This window comes from Macaca nemestrina, chromosome 7 (assembly GCF_043159975.1).
Source record: "Macaca nemestrina isolate mMacNem1 chromosome 7, mMacNem.hap1, whole genome shotgun sequence".
Classification (NCBI taxonomy): Eukaryota; Metazoa; Chordata; class Mammalia; order Primates; family Cercopithecidae; genus Macaca; species Macaca nemestrina.
This window is the reverse complement of record NC_092131.1, coordinates 164,460,034-164,477,690: the sequence shown is the minus strand read 5'-3', so window position 1 is coordinate 164,477,690 and position 17,657 is coordinate 164,460,034.

Below are 17,657 nucleotides of genomic sequence, written 5' to 3'. Positions count from 1 at the left end.
CTACTATTGCATCATGGTGTTTTACACCTTCCTGCCTTCTCATATGCAATTTTTATTCAGAAACTCTCCCCTTTCCCTTCTTTGCTCTCCTTCCTAGACCTCCCTCCTATACACCCAGCTAACTTGCCAAGAATCAGTTCAAGAAGTGTTCTGGAATACCTGGAAACTCCCTGAATCCTCCTATTAAGATAGTCAGAGGAACTATAGTAGGAAAAACAAGACCTCATAGACTCTATCTGCAATAAGTCTAGATCACAAATATAACTCCAAAATAGAACGTGGTGGGGCTAAGTTAGGAAAACCTCCAAGACCTACACAGTATCAAAACAGTCTGGCTGAAATCAGAGGAAAGACAAAGGGACTGCTGATGACCCTGAGAGCTGGAAACCCCCAACTATCAGGCACCCCTAGAAAGCACAGTGGGCTTTTCTGAGAACAACAGGAGACAATGGGAGAGGATTTTGAAAGTTCCACTTTTAGAGTAATGAGGGTAAGTGCAAGTGGCCTAAAGAATGATCTGATGGTCCCAGAGAGTTTTGGGGTCTGGGGCCTATAAACTCAAAAGTGACAGACAAATCAACCCTTACATTACAGATCTTAGCCCTAAGGAGTAACTGCTGGTATTCTAAAAGCCACAGAGAGCAGAACAGGGACTATAAGAGTAAAGAAATACAAGGTGAAGATAAAATGAGAAGAGTAGCAGAGGAGGCTCTAAGAGGTAGCTATTTTGATCTATCTTCTCTTTTAAAAGTACATAAAAAATCATTTTACTTAACAATGAAGAGGAGCAAAAGAATGCCACAGGATCCTGCATAAAATTAGTATAAAAAATAAAATAGTGAAAAAAAAACTCTCAAATAAGGAAAGCGCACCAGAAAATCATGCCCACAAAACAGATGAAGAACCTAATGTTTCAAAATGGGCTAAAAATAAGAGAATTCTAGAATCTATAAAGAACAACATATATCAGAATTTAAAAACTCAGAAGTGAGGTGATTGAAGAAAAAGATTTAAAAAGAGAGGTAAAAGAATTCAGGAAAGAATTAGAAATAAAAGAAAAAATAACTACCTCTAAAGTTAGGAAAAAACACAAAAGTAAATAAACACAACAAAATATACCTTAAGAGAAATAGAATATGGAAAAGAGGAAGTTTTTTAGATAACAGAATTTTGAAAGACTGCTAAAAAGCATTTGAGAGTAAGTGATGAATATAGAAGAAAAGCAAAAGAGATTCAACATAAATATACCAGTAGTCTCTGAAGAGGAAAATCAAAGCAATGGACAGAATAAATATTAAAACTACAACTCAGGAAAATCTTTTACAATGTTAAAAAAAAAAAAAAAGTCTTAAGACTAAACATTGAAAGGGTATACCATTTAGCTGGGAATTAAATCTATAATGCCAACATTAAGAAATATTCTACTAACTGACTGGAGATATATACATGAACATACGTGTGTGTGTGTGTGTTTATTCAGAGAATATTATTCCCTTAAACCCTTCCTGAATAATCCATTAGAGAATGAGCTTCATACAATGAAAATACAATGGCTTAAGAGCCTTTGACATAAGGACAAGAGGCAGTTCTAAATATATTTTTTCTATAGAATCAACACTGATGATTATAACAATAAAATGTCTGTGTGCCCTAATAATGTAGATATAGTACAAGAATCAAATATAGATAAGTACAATAAACTCATTTATTATTTCATATGTATTCATTAGGTCTACAAGGATATCACATCAACAAATGCTGGATTTGAGGGAAGAAAGAAAGAGAAAGAGGTCACTAGTTGGTTGCATTAGTGCTCATAGCAGGAAACAACAGTCAATAACCAGAAAGGGAGGGATGGATATTACTATTACAAAGGATTTCTTAAAATAAATACAAAAGTAATTATTAAAACAAAAAATGCAAACCTTCCTAAATGCCAGAAGATATTTTTTAAAACTTTTAAAAAATATCTAATTTTTGTGGGGAAAGAGAAGAGTTAGAGTGAAATAACCAGAAATAAAAGCTAAGCTTCTTTTATTATAACTTGCTTCAAAACTTTGATTTCGAGGTGGGCATAATGGCTCATGCATTGTAATCCCAGTGTTTTGTGAGGCTAACGAGGGAGGATCACTTGAGGCCAGGAGTTCAACACTGCTGTGAGCTATCATCATGCCACTGCACTCCAGCCTGGGTGACAGAGCAAGACACTGTCCTTAATAATAAATAAATAAATAAATAAATAACAGTTTACTTTTGGACCCTTGTAAATATTTTCCATAATTTCAAAGCAAGCTTAATTTACAAAATTAATCTCTAAAAATTAAAAATAAAAGTATAAAAATGACTCAACTGTATAAACAGTGGGGGCATAACTATACAGAAAGGAACTAATTCAAGTGAGTTTAAAACATGGTAATTTGATCGCACATTCCTAGGATATGCCCTAAGGATTAAAAGTAGAATAAAAGAGGATAAGCAAACAAAAACACTCACTAAGATTAGACTATTTTGAGGAATCATATAGTTACTGGACATGTTGGTAATGTTCTTCTTAGGCTGTTGTGTGATTATTATGGGATAAACAAATGAGAATTATGTTTGTGTTATTAAAAGCAGGGATCTTTCATAGTGAGAGAAAGAAACACTATCGTAACGCAGATAAGGTTAAGCAGTCTTGAACTGTAGTCTTAAATTTTGATTGGAACTGTCAATACAAAGTCACGATTTGTTTTTTTCCCAATTTGACCCTCCATAATGTCTCAAAACAATGTATATCCCAGCTGAAATTAGTGTCTTCAGTCTTCAGAATACGGGTTCTAAACTAAACACCCTACTATAAAGAAACAGGGATCCATGCAGAAATTGCTGAATCCAGGTCTGTGATTGGAATGGGAAATGTTTGAGACGGTCCTTAATGAATTGATAAGATAACTGGAGCAACTCTAAAAATCTGGTCACTGGGCCGGTAGAGTTCTAACATCGACTGTGCAGTTGTAAGGAATGCAAGTCCTCTGCCTTACCTCAGACCTGCTGAATCAGAAAATCTGAGGTAGGGCCCAGCAGTCTGGGGTTTAGTAAGTCTTCCAAGTGATGCTGATGAACACTGAAGTTTGAAAACCATTGCTCAAGGGCAATGATTATCAATGGCTCTTAACATCAAAAAATGAGAAACAACCAAACATTATACTTTTTCTGACAAAAATACATACTGCCAACCTATGAAGTAATCTTGCCTCCCACCAAAACCAAAGTTGAACCTGGGTCAGATTAAACTCTAGTTCTTACAATCAAGTGATAGAAAATAGAGATAAACATGTTATGCAATCAAGAAAATCCAGACAGATGGAAATTCTATAGGTTAATAATCCAGGTTTTTCCAACAAAGAAATTCTAAGGGTAAAATTATACATGGAAAAACAACCTATAGACTAGGAAAGGCCAATTATAATAATAGATGGACCTGAGCTGATTCAAATTCAGATAAACTGGAAAAAAGAACATTTATAATATAATTAGATAATTTTGAGCACTAACTATTCAATAGTATTAACCTTTAATCATTGCTTTTTTGGAAGATGGTGATACTCTACTGATATTTTGGAGATACTCATGTAATTATATGCTGTCCACAAAAAAATTCAAAACAAATCTGGGGAGGAGATGGGGAAGTAGATGAGATAAATAAAATTGGCCTTGAGTTGATGGCGTTAATGATTACTGAAACTGAGTAATGGTTACTTAGAAGCTGAGAAGCCTATTACAATATTCTTTCCATTTTTATGTATTTGAATTTTTCAGTAACAAAAGTTTTCACAGCAAGCATCATCTCTTTCAAAAAAAAAAACTTTTCCTTAGCACCACTCCCAACTTGATTTAGATAGCCTTTGTCAGTGCTTCCGCACTGCTCTGTGTGTAACTCCACCTTATCTATGATCAGTTCCTTGAGAATACTAGGTTTTATGACCTTTTATAATCCAGTGGCTATTGTAGTCCCTGTACACAGTATCTTTTTCAGTTCAGGGTACTCAAGAGAAACAGAAATCATACCCAAACAGGGTAACTGAAGAGGGTTCAATAAAAGAATTACTTACTCAAGGTTAAGAGAAAAAAACTAGAGATGAGGCATATGAGACTGGCAACAGCAGAAAGCTCTTACCTCATCTTGCCCAGTGGGAAGGGAATGGGAGACTTACCTGAAACTTAGTGGGAACTGTGGCTTTAGGAAAGGGCTCCTGAAAGAAGCGGTAGCGTTTGTTAGAGGAACAGGCCTGCAGCCCCATGGGGGGTGGCTGCAGAGAAATACATACTTCAAAGTCACTCCAATATTCTGCTGGTAGCTTTCATTGATTGAATCCAAGTAGAGGCCAGCAAGCCCGTTAATGCAGTCAATAGGAAGAACACGGGGGTGGAAAGTGGACCTTGATGGTGAAAAAATTCAGCACATTAATCAATAATAATTTTTGAATAAAAGAATGATGCCTACAAGCAAATATATCCAAAGACAAAACAATATAATGGTCCAGAAAAGTCATCAATATTGATGTCAGAGGTAGACTCAATGCCCCAGAGACAAGAGGCTTCCTTAGAGATTCAGGGGGTTTCCAAATCATGACTTAAACTGTTTGGTGTGTGTGCACACACAGCTGTGTGGATGCACCTGTAGAGGGTGTGTGTGTGTGTGTGTGTGTGTGTGTGGGTGTGTGTGTGTGTAAGGAGGCACATTTGATGACACCATTCTCATGGAATCTCTTGCTCTTAATCCATAGGGCACAGATTTTGAAAAAATCTTAGTTTATTTGTAGCAGATATTAAAATAACCACAGATATTTCTATTGATCATTTAAAAGAATATTTGTCTTTTCTATCAGTTTTTTAACCTCTAATACAAAAATTATTTGAATACATACTGTATCACCTCCAGTAGTATTTTTTAAGCAGCATGCTAGTATCAGAACAGCAGTGTAAATATACCTGCAATTGTCAGTTAACCTCATGCTATTATTTTTAGACTGCCTGCGGCAGTGTATCAGTACTGTCAGAAGGAAAAAATAATACAGAATAAGGCATTTTCACATTCTTTTCCGCAAGCCAAGACACAAAGTGGGCTCATTATCAACATGTGGTTGCCTACATTTCAATATTAATATATCGTTAGTTCTCCAATAACTGCTGTGGAGTTGTCTAATTCAGCAAAATGTAAACATGTGTTCCCCCAGGAATGATATGCTGCCAGGCAAATGAGATATTTTTTCCCCCTCAAATCCTTCCTTGAAATAAACTAATCAGGTCTAAAGATTCCAGGGCACAATTCTAGAGAAAAATGTTTTTTTCTGAAGATCACAGTGTTGCTAGTGTTTCTACCCAGTGAGTTCAACCTGATGGCCTTGTTACATACATGAGGCCTAAAATTATTCATGTCAAGTAGGAATTTTTTTTTTCTTGTACCAGATTCTCATAGGACCTTTACCTGATAATAGCTACTAATGTCCATGGAAAAAAAAATTAAAAATTATATGATTCTGGAAAATGTACATCTTCATACTTTCCATGATATCCACAACCATATCTTAAAGCATTTACCTGGTAGCAGGGACATAAATTCAAACTTTTGTCACCAGGGACCAGTTTCTTGGAAGGGACCAGTTTTCCATGTGGGGAGGCAGGAATAGTTTGGGGATGAAACTGTTTCATCTTAAATCAGCAGGCTTTAGATTCTCATAAGGAATGCTCAACCTGCATCCCTCACATGTGCAGTTCACAATAGGGTTTATGCCCCTATGAGAATCTAATGCCACCGCTGATCTGACAGGAAGTGGAGCTTAGGCAGTAATCCTTGCTCTCCCACAGCTCACCTCCTGCTGTGCAGCCGGGTTCCTAACAGGCCACAGACTGGCACCAGTCCACAGCCTGGGAATTGGGGAACCCTGGGCTAGAGCGCTGGTTTTACAAATCCAAGTCTTGAAGCAGTATCCCAACTAAATATCCCAAGAGATGATAATAAACATTTGCTATTCTTCATGTACAAAGATGGTTTAGTTCTCTACCAGTTAGATGGCAGCATACATTTTTGTTTTAGTAAAGGTAATGGGTTTCCATCATATACACAGATACCTTGTTCTCCATGAAACTAGGAGTTTTATGGATCAGTCCACATTATTTGAGATCTGTCAACATGGGATTTCCAATTATCTAGTTCTGTTTCCTCCATCTTTTCCATTTATCCTCTCTTTCCAGTTTTACTATTCCCCATCCTAATTTAAAATATGAATTCCCAGTAAAACTCTCGAATCTAAGTAGACGCTATAGCAAAATATTTTAGCAAAATTTACTCTCTTTTTACCCTTAAAATCTATTTCTAGCCCAGCTTCAGGGATTAAAGCCAGCGACCACAAATGTAAAGCCAGGCCAAGAGTCAGCCTCAGGATTAAGGACCCCAAGAGGCTGGAGAGGTCAAAAATCACCCTGAAGACCCCATCTGTGGAGTCAGGGTGTGTCTCACAGAGAGGTACACCCAGTGTTTGAGGGTCAGGAAACTGCGACACCTTATGCGAGGAGATGCCAGCAAGAGGAAGGGAAAGTCATCGTAGATGTTTTGGTCTACCAGCAGATTGTCTGGCCAATAGGAGTCTGTAAAGAACTGAGAATGGCTAAATGCCGTGTCAGGAAAAGCATTTGACTGACAGTAAGAACTAGTTTCACTTACTGTTTCTACTAGTTATGGAACTGGTTTGAGCAAGTCTTGTTTTGTCTTTCTGGGCTTCAGATTCTTCCACTATAAAAAGTCCAGATCATTTCTAAATTTCCATCAAGCTCTAAAATAGCACATTAGTCATAAGTAATTCATTTCTATTTTCACTATGCAAAATAAGATCAATCTGCCAAAAATAAAATAAAAACAGCCTTCACCACTAAAATTTGTGTTTGATATGATTTTGAAGTCTTCCCATTCACTTGGGAAAATTCAAGGGTTCTATTTAAGAAGGTTCCATAAAAAGTCAAATTAAAATCCTTTGTACCTACTTCTTTAAGATGACTGCTTAACAGGAATTCTGATAAATGACAGGAGCTTCTGCCTGTAGCAACCAATCAAAATGTATTATTAGTGTAACCTTGCCATGTAACCACATGCCAACAACTATCTTTTAAATGGAAATGTGGAATTCTTAACTTTCACATGTAGAGAACATGACAATCATTGGGACCTAAAAAAATTGTAATTAGGAATTCCAACTATGTCACATTCTAGACTTCTTGTTGGTTTTGTAACACTGTCCCCAGAAGAGGAAAGTGCAAGGTCACTATAAGAGTGTCCTTCACTCAGCATAAAACCCAGGACTTAAACTCTCTCATCTGGACAGGAGCCCTCTCTTCCCTCTTAATACCTCTTTCTATCTTTCCTATCCTCTTTATTGCACCCCCAAAATAATATTGTCAGAGCTTTCATATTTATAAGCTGTTGAAGAGATAACACCAGATTAGAACATTTTTTTTAAACTTCACTCTACATTTGTTGTTGTTCTGATTCAGGAAAATATTGAATTGAGTTAGTGTAATGGGGAGAAGAATAAATCTAGCCTGATGAAGAGGGGCAAGATATTAAGCAAATGATTTGTCATTCAGTAGGGGAGTCAATAAATATTTTATGTTGATAAAATCAGAGGCAAGTGAGCTAATATATGAGAATGCATTTATTAAACCATAAGATATTATATGAATACTATTATTGTCATCAGTACTTTAAGCAGAGCAAAAACGGAAAACAGACAGAAAGAGATTCTTGCCAAATGCCACTGCTACCCCCATCAAAGATGTGTTCAAGGCTGGAAGTTGATTATTTAAGTTTCCTGTCTTCATAGGATGCTATAACTCTTGCTTTCTTTTGAGTTTCTTCATCTTCCCTTCCCCTACCCACATTATACTGATGCACAGATAATGCCAGTCTCAGTTGCATACTCAGTTCAATGTTTGAATCCATGGATCATGGATAGCTTCTTATAACTCATGGAAAGTAGTTCATATTTAATTAAAGATGAAGGAAGTCCCTTAAAGACATCCTCTTTCAGCAGTTGAAAATTAAATGGTGTTTTTAGATCAGCATCTCAGGAGCTCTGTCAGAAAACACAGATTTTAGAATCTTTAGTTCCAGTTCTTAGTGTTCTCTGAGGCTACAGTGGCAATCGTAGGCCCATCAGTCTTTCTCTGACCCTTGGCTTTAGGCTGTTAAGCCTTGGCCATCTGTCTTCTAAGTATGCATATTTGGTCTCCAAGGACACTGGTGAGAGGACATGGGTGGTAAGGGAAAACGTAAAGTCACAGTTGGGATAAAAATAGAGAAAATCATAAGGCATTTCCTCTATGTGGAGGATAAGCAGTATCACCTTCTAATGTGCAGGACAATTTATCTCTTTCCCAAGGTAAGAGGACAGTACCACTGTGCTAGTGTTTTATCCTTTGCTACCAAGGTTACTATTTTTGGTGTTATTATTATTAAAATAAATAATGAAAATGTTGTTGGCTGTTGGTCCCACAAAATTCAGCCTTTAAGAACATTTCTGCTCTACAAGTGGCCTTCCTGTCATAACTGCAAACAAAGGATTAAAGGGACTTGCAGGGTCCCAGAAAGCTCTTCCTAACTGTCATAGCCCATCCTTAAATGTTAAGAGCTATTGAATCTCTGTCTGCAGAACTTGATGCTTCAAAAACATAAATATATTGTTCTTAAAGCCCAGACAGAACACAGGCCTGCCGTCTCGAATACTGATGACTTTCCCCAGTTGAGGGACTACTGGGGTTGGCGGGGAGCAGGTAGGACAAAGGAAAGGAAACCTCTCAGAGTCATCACAACAACAGACTCTTGCATCTCCGAGGAGTTCCAACCCTCTGAGTTCACTGCTAGGCTCTGAATAGAATTACCTACATGTCAGTCCGTCAAGGCAGTTTAAAATACCTGTGCTCCTAAAGCCAAGGTGTCATTACAGATTTAGCACTACCAGTAGTGTTCTCTTTGTCACACGATAAAGCAATATGGCTAATTAACACTCACTAGGGAGCCTGGGATAATGATGCCTCGCTCTTCCTAGAGCCAATTACCCCAAATATTCAGACTACCTACCTACTATTTCACTGAAAGAAGTGTCTGGGTGTTTTTTTTTTTTTTTTTTTTTTCAGGCATTATCATGTAACGTCACATTATGTGATATTGTGTCACAGCCTGACAGCTTACAACAAGGGATATGCTGAATATATTGGGTAGTTAATACCTGTCTGAATTAACAAGACAACCAACTCTCCAAAGGAAGAAAGTCTGGGAAATATCTGGGGTACCTCCTGGGATATCTGGAGGGAGAACATGTCTGATTCATTCAATTAACCACTGTGTGTCACTGTTGCTTCTCGTAAAGGCACACGAAAGGGTATTTGTCTGCAGAGATGGCACACGTATCTACGCATAAAGAATCAATGGTTTTGTACAGAATCCTTAATGGATACCCATTCATAGAGATTCTATGCCAATTCTGTTTAAATGATCTCACTCATCTAGGAATTAATTATCAAGAGTCAGGGTGACATACTGGCAAGGGTACGGGATTGAGCAAACCAGTTGAGAACCTGATATGTGACCTCTATTTATTCATCTATTCATTCAAAAAATATTCATTGCAAACCTATTCTCTATAGGGATTCTGTTACTAGCAGATACAATATACTCTAGCTCCATTCTTTTAGTTGTGCCTCAAATAAGTCAAACATAATCCTGACGCAGGACCTTTGCACAAGCGGATACCGCTACCTAGAATGCTCTTCTCCAAGATATCTTTATGATGAATTCTCTTGCCATCTTTAACATTTTCCCAAATGTCAGCTTCTCAATGAGGCCTATCTTGGCCAACTTATTTAAAATCCCATCCCCTCTTTTGTTTCAGTACTCCTTGCTCTATTTAGATTAACTTGTCAGATAAACTCTTTTTGAGCAGGTGACATGGAAGCAGAGAGGTAAATGATGAGAGACAGACAGCCCTGAAAGGAATGGAAATAAAAGATGGCTGACTTTCCTCTTTTGTAACAGGGATAAATGTCATCTATCTGGTAAGGAGAGGATTAAATGAGATAATATATGCAAAGGCCATAGAATGTACTTTCTCAATATTCTAGTTATGTCATTTACTCACTCAAAACTTTTGGTGACTTCCCATTTTCTTCTAAACAAAATTCAAACTCTTAGATCAATAACTCCATTGCTCAGTCCTAACTTCTTTCAGGCTTCTTGCATCACCAAACTCTATCAACTTCCACCAACACACACACACACACACACTCTCTCTCTCTCTCTCTCTCTCTCTCTCTCTCTTTCATGGAACTATATAACTTCTTATAAAATCCAAATGCCAACATCTTGTTTTGATGCTTTCTCCATTGCCTCTACCTAGAATAAACAGTCTGCCCTGAGCAAGCTTTCCCTTCATGTTCGATCACTCCTGTGTGTCCCATGCATCCTCTGCTTTCCTCTACTATATTACTTACTGTACAATACTAAGATTGGTACTTTTATTTTCCTTCCCTGTAACTACACTGTCAGATTACTGAGGGTAGAACTGTATCTTATTTATTTTTCTATCCCTAGCTCTTGATGCAGAGCCCAGGACATAGTAAACTCACAATGCAAACATTTGAATGACCAGCTGAATCCATTAAACAGATTAGCACTACATCAGTGATGGGCACATAGCTTGTTCATAATAAATGTTGACACCCTCCCATCACTCCCAACTAACTCATTTAATTGCAAATGTGAACAATTAATCTTTTAGTTTACATAGGTTATATAAAGTTATAATTATCTAAAACTAGATATTAATAACATATTGTGTTTGACAAGGCAACAAATATGCTTTAAGATCTATTATAAGCAGAAAATTTATATTTTTCTTTGGGTGAGGTGTAAGCATAAAGTTATAGATGAGAAATGTTAAGATCCATACCTTCAATGAGCGTATAACCCACTAAGGAAGACAAAGATATATGAACAATTAACCAGTCGTGGTTCAGACCAAAATAAATTGTCATAATACTAGCACATATGAAAGAAAACAGTTGACAGGGTTGTATAAAAAGAGGAAAAATAAGAAAAAGAAAACAATGGGCTTTTAAGGAAATGCTGTGGAGATGAGGCTGGAGTATGAGATGCATTCAAGCGTCCAGGGTCTGGACACATGGAGGCATAGAATAGAAAAGGTAGATGAGGTCTAGGTGGAGGAACAGTAGATGAGAGAACTCACTGGGATGTTTGTTCCAGTGTCTCAGTGATATTTGCAGGAACATGGAATTTAATATCAGTATACTGATGGAATTTAAGAACTTGTGACAACATGTCGAGAAGAGTTGAAGTTGAGGTTTAGGAAGTAGTAAAGGGCAGGGATCCTAAAGGCAGGAAGGCAAGTTACTAGGCGATTATAAAAGAATGAAAAAGGTGGGGAGGAAATAAACTAGAACACCACTGGGATGAATGGAAAAGAGTCAACATTGTGAAGACAGACCAATGAATGCATCCGACAAGTAATTAATGACATCCATGATGATTCCAGGAATTCAAACAGAAGTTCAAGGGGAATGGAGAGCCTACTGTCCTAGAATAAGAAATGCATACAGAATAATTTAGCTGGCACAGGGGAGGGGCAAGTGACTAATGATTGATTATTCAGTCTTAGACATCATTAGCTGAGATGTCAGGTGTGCAGGGAACACTGAGGTCAGGTAGAGCAGACTGTGAGTTATGAACTGGCTCAAGATTCAATCAGTAAAAAGTATATTTTTGTTAATATAAATAAAGTTACAAGAAACATTTACATTAAAATCTTTTTTTTTCTTTCACTCTCTTTTTAACTATTTTCTTAGGGCAAGTTTCTACAACTGTATCACAGTCCTTTACAAGGGCCTCTTCCAATCCTCTAATCCTTTCGCTCGAAGCCAGTACTACTTCCTTAGAAACCCTGACATTTGTTTTGCTTTCAGCTGTGTTCCAACATACCAATACACCACATTCTTTATGACAGTCCACAATAATTTACAGCAATCACTTTAATAATTTTATAATACACTCTCCAGACAAGATCTCAGTTGTTTAAGCCAGTACTTTGAGATCAGTTTCCAAGGCACTGTTATAATCTTGTTTCCAAAACCTCACTAACATAAGCCGACTTTGTCCCAGGGTAGTGAGAGTAAAACATAATGAAACACTTGATTTTTTGGACTAAGTCCATAGCACTACCATGCTATTAACATATAAAGATACGAATCACTAAAAATCAAGTTTAGATGTATGATTTGCAAGTTCACATATTTCTGTTGACAACATAATATAAGTGTAGAAACCATAAATGGTATTTTTGATTTTCATAAACCTTGGTATAGCCAACAAATATCTCTATGTCTTCCTTTAGTTACTGTAAATGCAGTCGCTCACATTCTAAGCATGTAATCAGTAAGCATAGAAAGTAATTCCTGTTTTCATTGGCTACAGTGAATATCTGGGACAGACATATCCATCCTGAGTGTTGACTCTGATGAAGGTTTCAATTTTAAATACAGATTCAATAAAACCTCAAGTAAATTGTGATAAATGCCTTGCCTCAGCGTGTTAAGTTAATTTTTAGTTTAACAAATTATACTCTACAACTTTTGGGGGTTTTTTTCTTCATTCATCAGAATTGTGCTTCGCTTATTTTTTACGTCTAATAAAATTTGGTTTTGTAAAGCTGTGTTCTTACTCCTTAAAAAAGACTGAATGGGAAATTATATTTTTCCAAGAGTAAATAAAGGCTTCACTTTAATTCAAAATTACAAGTCCAAAGCTTTTGAGAGATTTACAAACTGGCAGAGCATGTTCTGTTGGCCTTATAGGAATAAGATGATCCAGGGAGGATACACAGCTCATAGATCAACATCAGCATTTCTTGGCCACAGAAAGAAATATATAAGATCATCCTGCTCCACTCCCAGAAAAGTTTTTAGGCCTAGATTTCCATCTCTAGTCTTGTCTTGCCTACAAACGTGAGTTATTTGAATGCTCACTTACCATGTTAATAGCCACCTTGCCCAATATGGAGAATATAAAAATAACACACAGGCCATTTCATTGAGGTGTCAGTAGAGCACTTTGCCCTGTCCACCTTTTCTGCCTAGCCAGCTGCTTCTCTTTCTTCAATACCCAGATCAAATGTCACATCTTCTGTGTAGCCTTACCTAATGCCTCCCCTTTGTCCCCAAGAGAACTCGCATCTTCCTCTCAACTCCTCCATGACTCCATTCATACCTGCATTAACTTATCCTGATGCATTTTGACATATCTGCTTATGTTTATCTGGTTATATTAACAAAACTCAATTAAGCACAGGGACTTACTTAAGATTTATTAGAGCTAAGAAATACTCAAGAAATGGATGTTGAAGATAGGAAGAGAGGCAACATGCCCTACAACATAACAATGAAAACCTTAGACTATACAGCCACATGGATTCAAATTCCATCTATGTAACTTACTAGCTTTGTGATCTCGATTTAAATCTGGATGAGTTATTGATCCTCTGTGCCTCAATTTTCTCATCCAGAAAATGGAGAATATGGTAATACTGATCTCTTAGAGTTATTGCTCGGCAACTTAGAAGACCCAGCTCTAGAAAATGAAAGTAGGGGGGAAGGCTTGGTTGTACTGCTCCTTTCTATCCTCTGTAATTAATCATTAAGATAATCTACTCTCTAAACATAGAGGAAAAATAAGCTTAATATGCAGTTTTTCTCAAATTTTGGTGAAGTATAAGTACACCTTTGACAGTATATTCGTAACCCTGTTACTTCTACCAAATGGACAAATTGCACTGAAATGTTATCTTAAATGACTTTTCTCTGACTGTAAAATTCAACTTGCAAATTGTATCTATCTATATATATGGAAAATAAGAAGAAAACAAACTTCACCCATAATTCTTCTACCCAACAGTTCTTCAAAAGCTATTGTTAAAATAGTTTTAAATATTGTGGTTTTAAATAGTTTTAAAAATTGTAAGCAATTCTTAATATGGTTAAAATTTTGTAACTTTTCTTCTGTTTATAATTTGGCTCATAATTCAATCTTCCTGGATAGATTTTCATATAACATTGCTTAATAGAAATATCCCAAGTTATTAAATATTCCCTGAAAACATAATTATCTACTTATATTTATTTAATTTTCTCCCACTATTAGATATTTAGGCAATAACATTTTGACAATCGTATTTGCTGTAAGTTGTACACATGTATTTTTTACATGTTATGTGATATACTTTATAGCATTTTCATAACTTAACTTCACTATGATCCTAAGAAATAGGTCAAATGCTACAATCTTTATTTTGTAGAAGAAACAAAGGATCGGGGTTAATCAAGTTTCTTAGCAAATCACTAGTGAAATAAAGACCATGAGTTAAGGCATCTGACTCAGTTTATTGCTCTTTCCATCATATCACTTCATATATAAAACTGAAGTAACAAACCTAACATCAGTATAAAATGACCATTGGGTGCATGTGTTTGTGAGCATTGATGATTTTGTGCTAATTCACTCAAACATTCTTTCATGATTCCCTTTGTGATAAGTGAGAAAAATATGTCATACCACCCCCCTTAAGTAACCAGAGACTCCATCTTGTGCTCAAATCAGCCCTGGGCTGTTAGCCACTGGGCTAATTAGCTCATCTCTGCACGAGGAAGTTACATACACATTAGCAGCCCTAAAAGCTATATTGAGGCCTGCAAAAGGAGAATCTTCTAGTGGACAGAAATTTGAGTGGCATATCAGCTTTCTCAGTTTACCTGGAAGGAGATATGACTAGAGGTAGAGATGGATATTGATCTTTGATCAGTAGCTAACAGATGATCAAGGACTAGAAGGAACAGACTGGAGCAGCGCTGATGATACCATAATGCCAACATTTTGTCCCCTACTGTATCCCATGTGCTAACAATGCTTAGCATATCACATACTCTTGAAAACATTTGTTGATAGAAAGAATAAATAAGACCTACTATTGGCCAGCACAATGAGATGACTATAGTCAAAAATAATTAATTGTACATTTTAAAATAACTAAAAGAGTATCATTGGATTGTTTGTAACACAAAAGATAAATGCTTGAGGTGATGGATACCCCCATTGACCCTGATGTGATTATTACACATTACATGCCCAAATCAAAATATCTCATGTAACCCACAAATACATACTTCTACTTTGTACCCACAAAAATAAAAATTTTAAAAAATATATTGAATGAAATAATAAAGGAATCTCAGAAAAAGATAGGATATACTTCTTAGAATTGCCCCAGAATTTGAGAATATTTGTATGTTTTATGAATTGTCATCCAAGGACATCCACTGCCGAGGAGCAGATACTTTTTGGCAAGCATTTTTTCAAAACTTTTTCCCAATCAGCTTTGTCCCATAACTGCTTGAGGGCTTGTTCAAAGTATCCATGAACTGCTGGCTACAGTAGCAGGGCTTGCTGTACACACACACTCAACCACAATGATTTACCTTCCCGAAAGCTGTCCTGGAAATGAATAGATACCTTGTCTTCCAGCATCAGAAATCAATCCTAAACCTCCAACATGGCACCAGTTCCTGCTAATTAATAACACTGGACCTATACCCCAAAGAAGGGCTAGAAGTTATTCCTTACTGGAAGAGAACAGAAATAATTTTTCTGCCCTGCCTGATCTGCATATACAAGCCCAGCATCCATGGTCTTATTTTACGTATTATTTTTTATGCCTATATCCTTTCATTATAACAGAAAAGTCATTATACAGAATATACAGGAAGACAGTAAAGCAGTGGATCGACACGGGATTCATTGGTCTTTTTATGTACCCCATCGTTTGGAAGCAGCTATACTTAAAGAATTGTGTAATTAGCCTACTGAAGACTTAATTGTGGTACCAGCTAGAGAACGAATAGTTGCAAACTTGGCACTGGCCTATGTGATGCCTATATGATATGGAATATACTCTAAACCTGTGACTACATATGATGCCATTTTTCCCATACTGAGAATGCATGAATTTGGGAACCAACTGGTAGAAGTAGGTATGTGGTTCCTCACGCTATTTTACCTAATGAATCACTTGCAAGAGTTTTGCTTTTCATCACTACAACTTTGGGCTCTTATGATTTAGAGGTATTCATCACTAAAGGAAGAATGCTTCTTTCTTGGGAAGGATATAAATATTAATTGGATGTTGAAACTGTCGTCCTCATTTCCTCTTGTCATTTAAACAACAGGCAAAAAAATTAGGTTACTATATTGACTGAAGAGTTTTATCTTAATCAACAAGAGGAAATAAGATAGACAACGGGACAAGCTTGTGTCTATATGCAAGGGATTATTTAGGGATACCCCAACACTTTTATGCCTAATAGTAAAATTGATTAGAAGCCTGAAGCATACTGGAAGGATGACCAAGAATCTCCTCAAGAATGAAGCGTTGAGTGACTCTTCATTCATTCAAGAAACTAACTAGCTGAAGTACTAGTTGAGAGAAGACTGATTATTTAAAGCATAGCAGAGGAAGGAAGTTCTAGCTATCAATTACAGTTCAGTAACTGGTTTCAGTAATAGACTTTGTTAGTTAACTTTTCTTCCTCTCTCTCTCTCTTTTGTTTATACTGATGAACATTAACTTATTTTAAATTTCCCTTTCTACACTTATTTTTTATATTGTATGTATAATAAATTTCTCATTTAGTCCTTAGTTTATAGAACACCAAGGCAAGCATCTGATTGAACCAAAAAAGAAATAAACATTGCTGAGAGGGACTCACAATTAATGGCACATAGGTCTCTCTTCAGGTGAGAAGTTAAGTACTTATTCACTTGTACAATGGATACATTGCATTAATGTGGGACCGGGTTGTTTCTTTTTTATCATTTGGTAATATTTATGTACACTGAGTAAAGAAAGAGTATGATTCTGTTTTATATTATTAATTCACACTCAGCATTCATTCCAACATCCTTTCATCATACTTCCCTCTACTTTAGAGGCTGGGAAGCTAAAAATGACTTTTTCAAGACTCCCTTGCAGCTAGAGTATTGAATGTGTAATTAAGTTCTATTAATGATATACACTTGCAAAAGATTTGGAAGGTAAATGTTAAAAAGGACAGCTTTGCTGCTATTTTGGCTGCTACTCCTATGAAGCAAGGAGCGACAAAGGACCAGTTAGTTATAAAGATGCTGTGTCTACAGAAGCATTCTTATGTCTGGCCTTTTATGAGTTTGAGACACATTTGTGGCAGCAGCAATATCCTGATCACTGGACCACACCTATGGCTGTGGGTTTCTGAACTCGGGTTCCTGTGATTGCCTCTTGATTCCACAGATCTATGACTACAGGAGAGGAAGCAGTTCTCTTGACATGGTATTTCAACAATCTTATTCTGAAAGTTACTCCTGGACATCCAACATAGAGTCTTCTTCTGTAGTACCTCTAATAATTGTGTAGTTACTAATTCCCCATATTAAAATTGTTTTTGCTTAAACTAGCTGGAGCAGGTTTGGTTGTTGTAGCTGAATCTTAATAGAACACAAACTAAAATTAGCAGAAGAAAAATCTGCACCT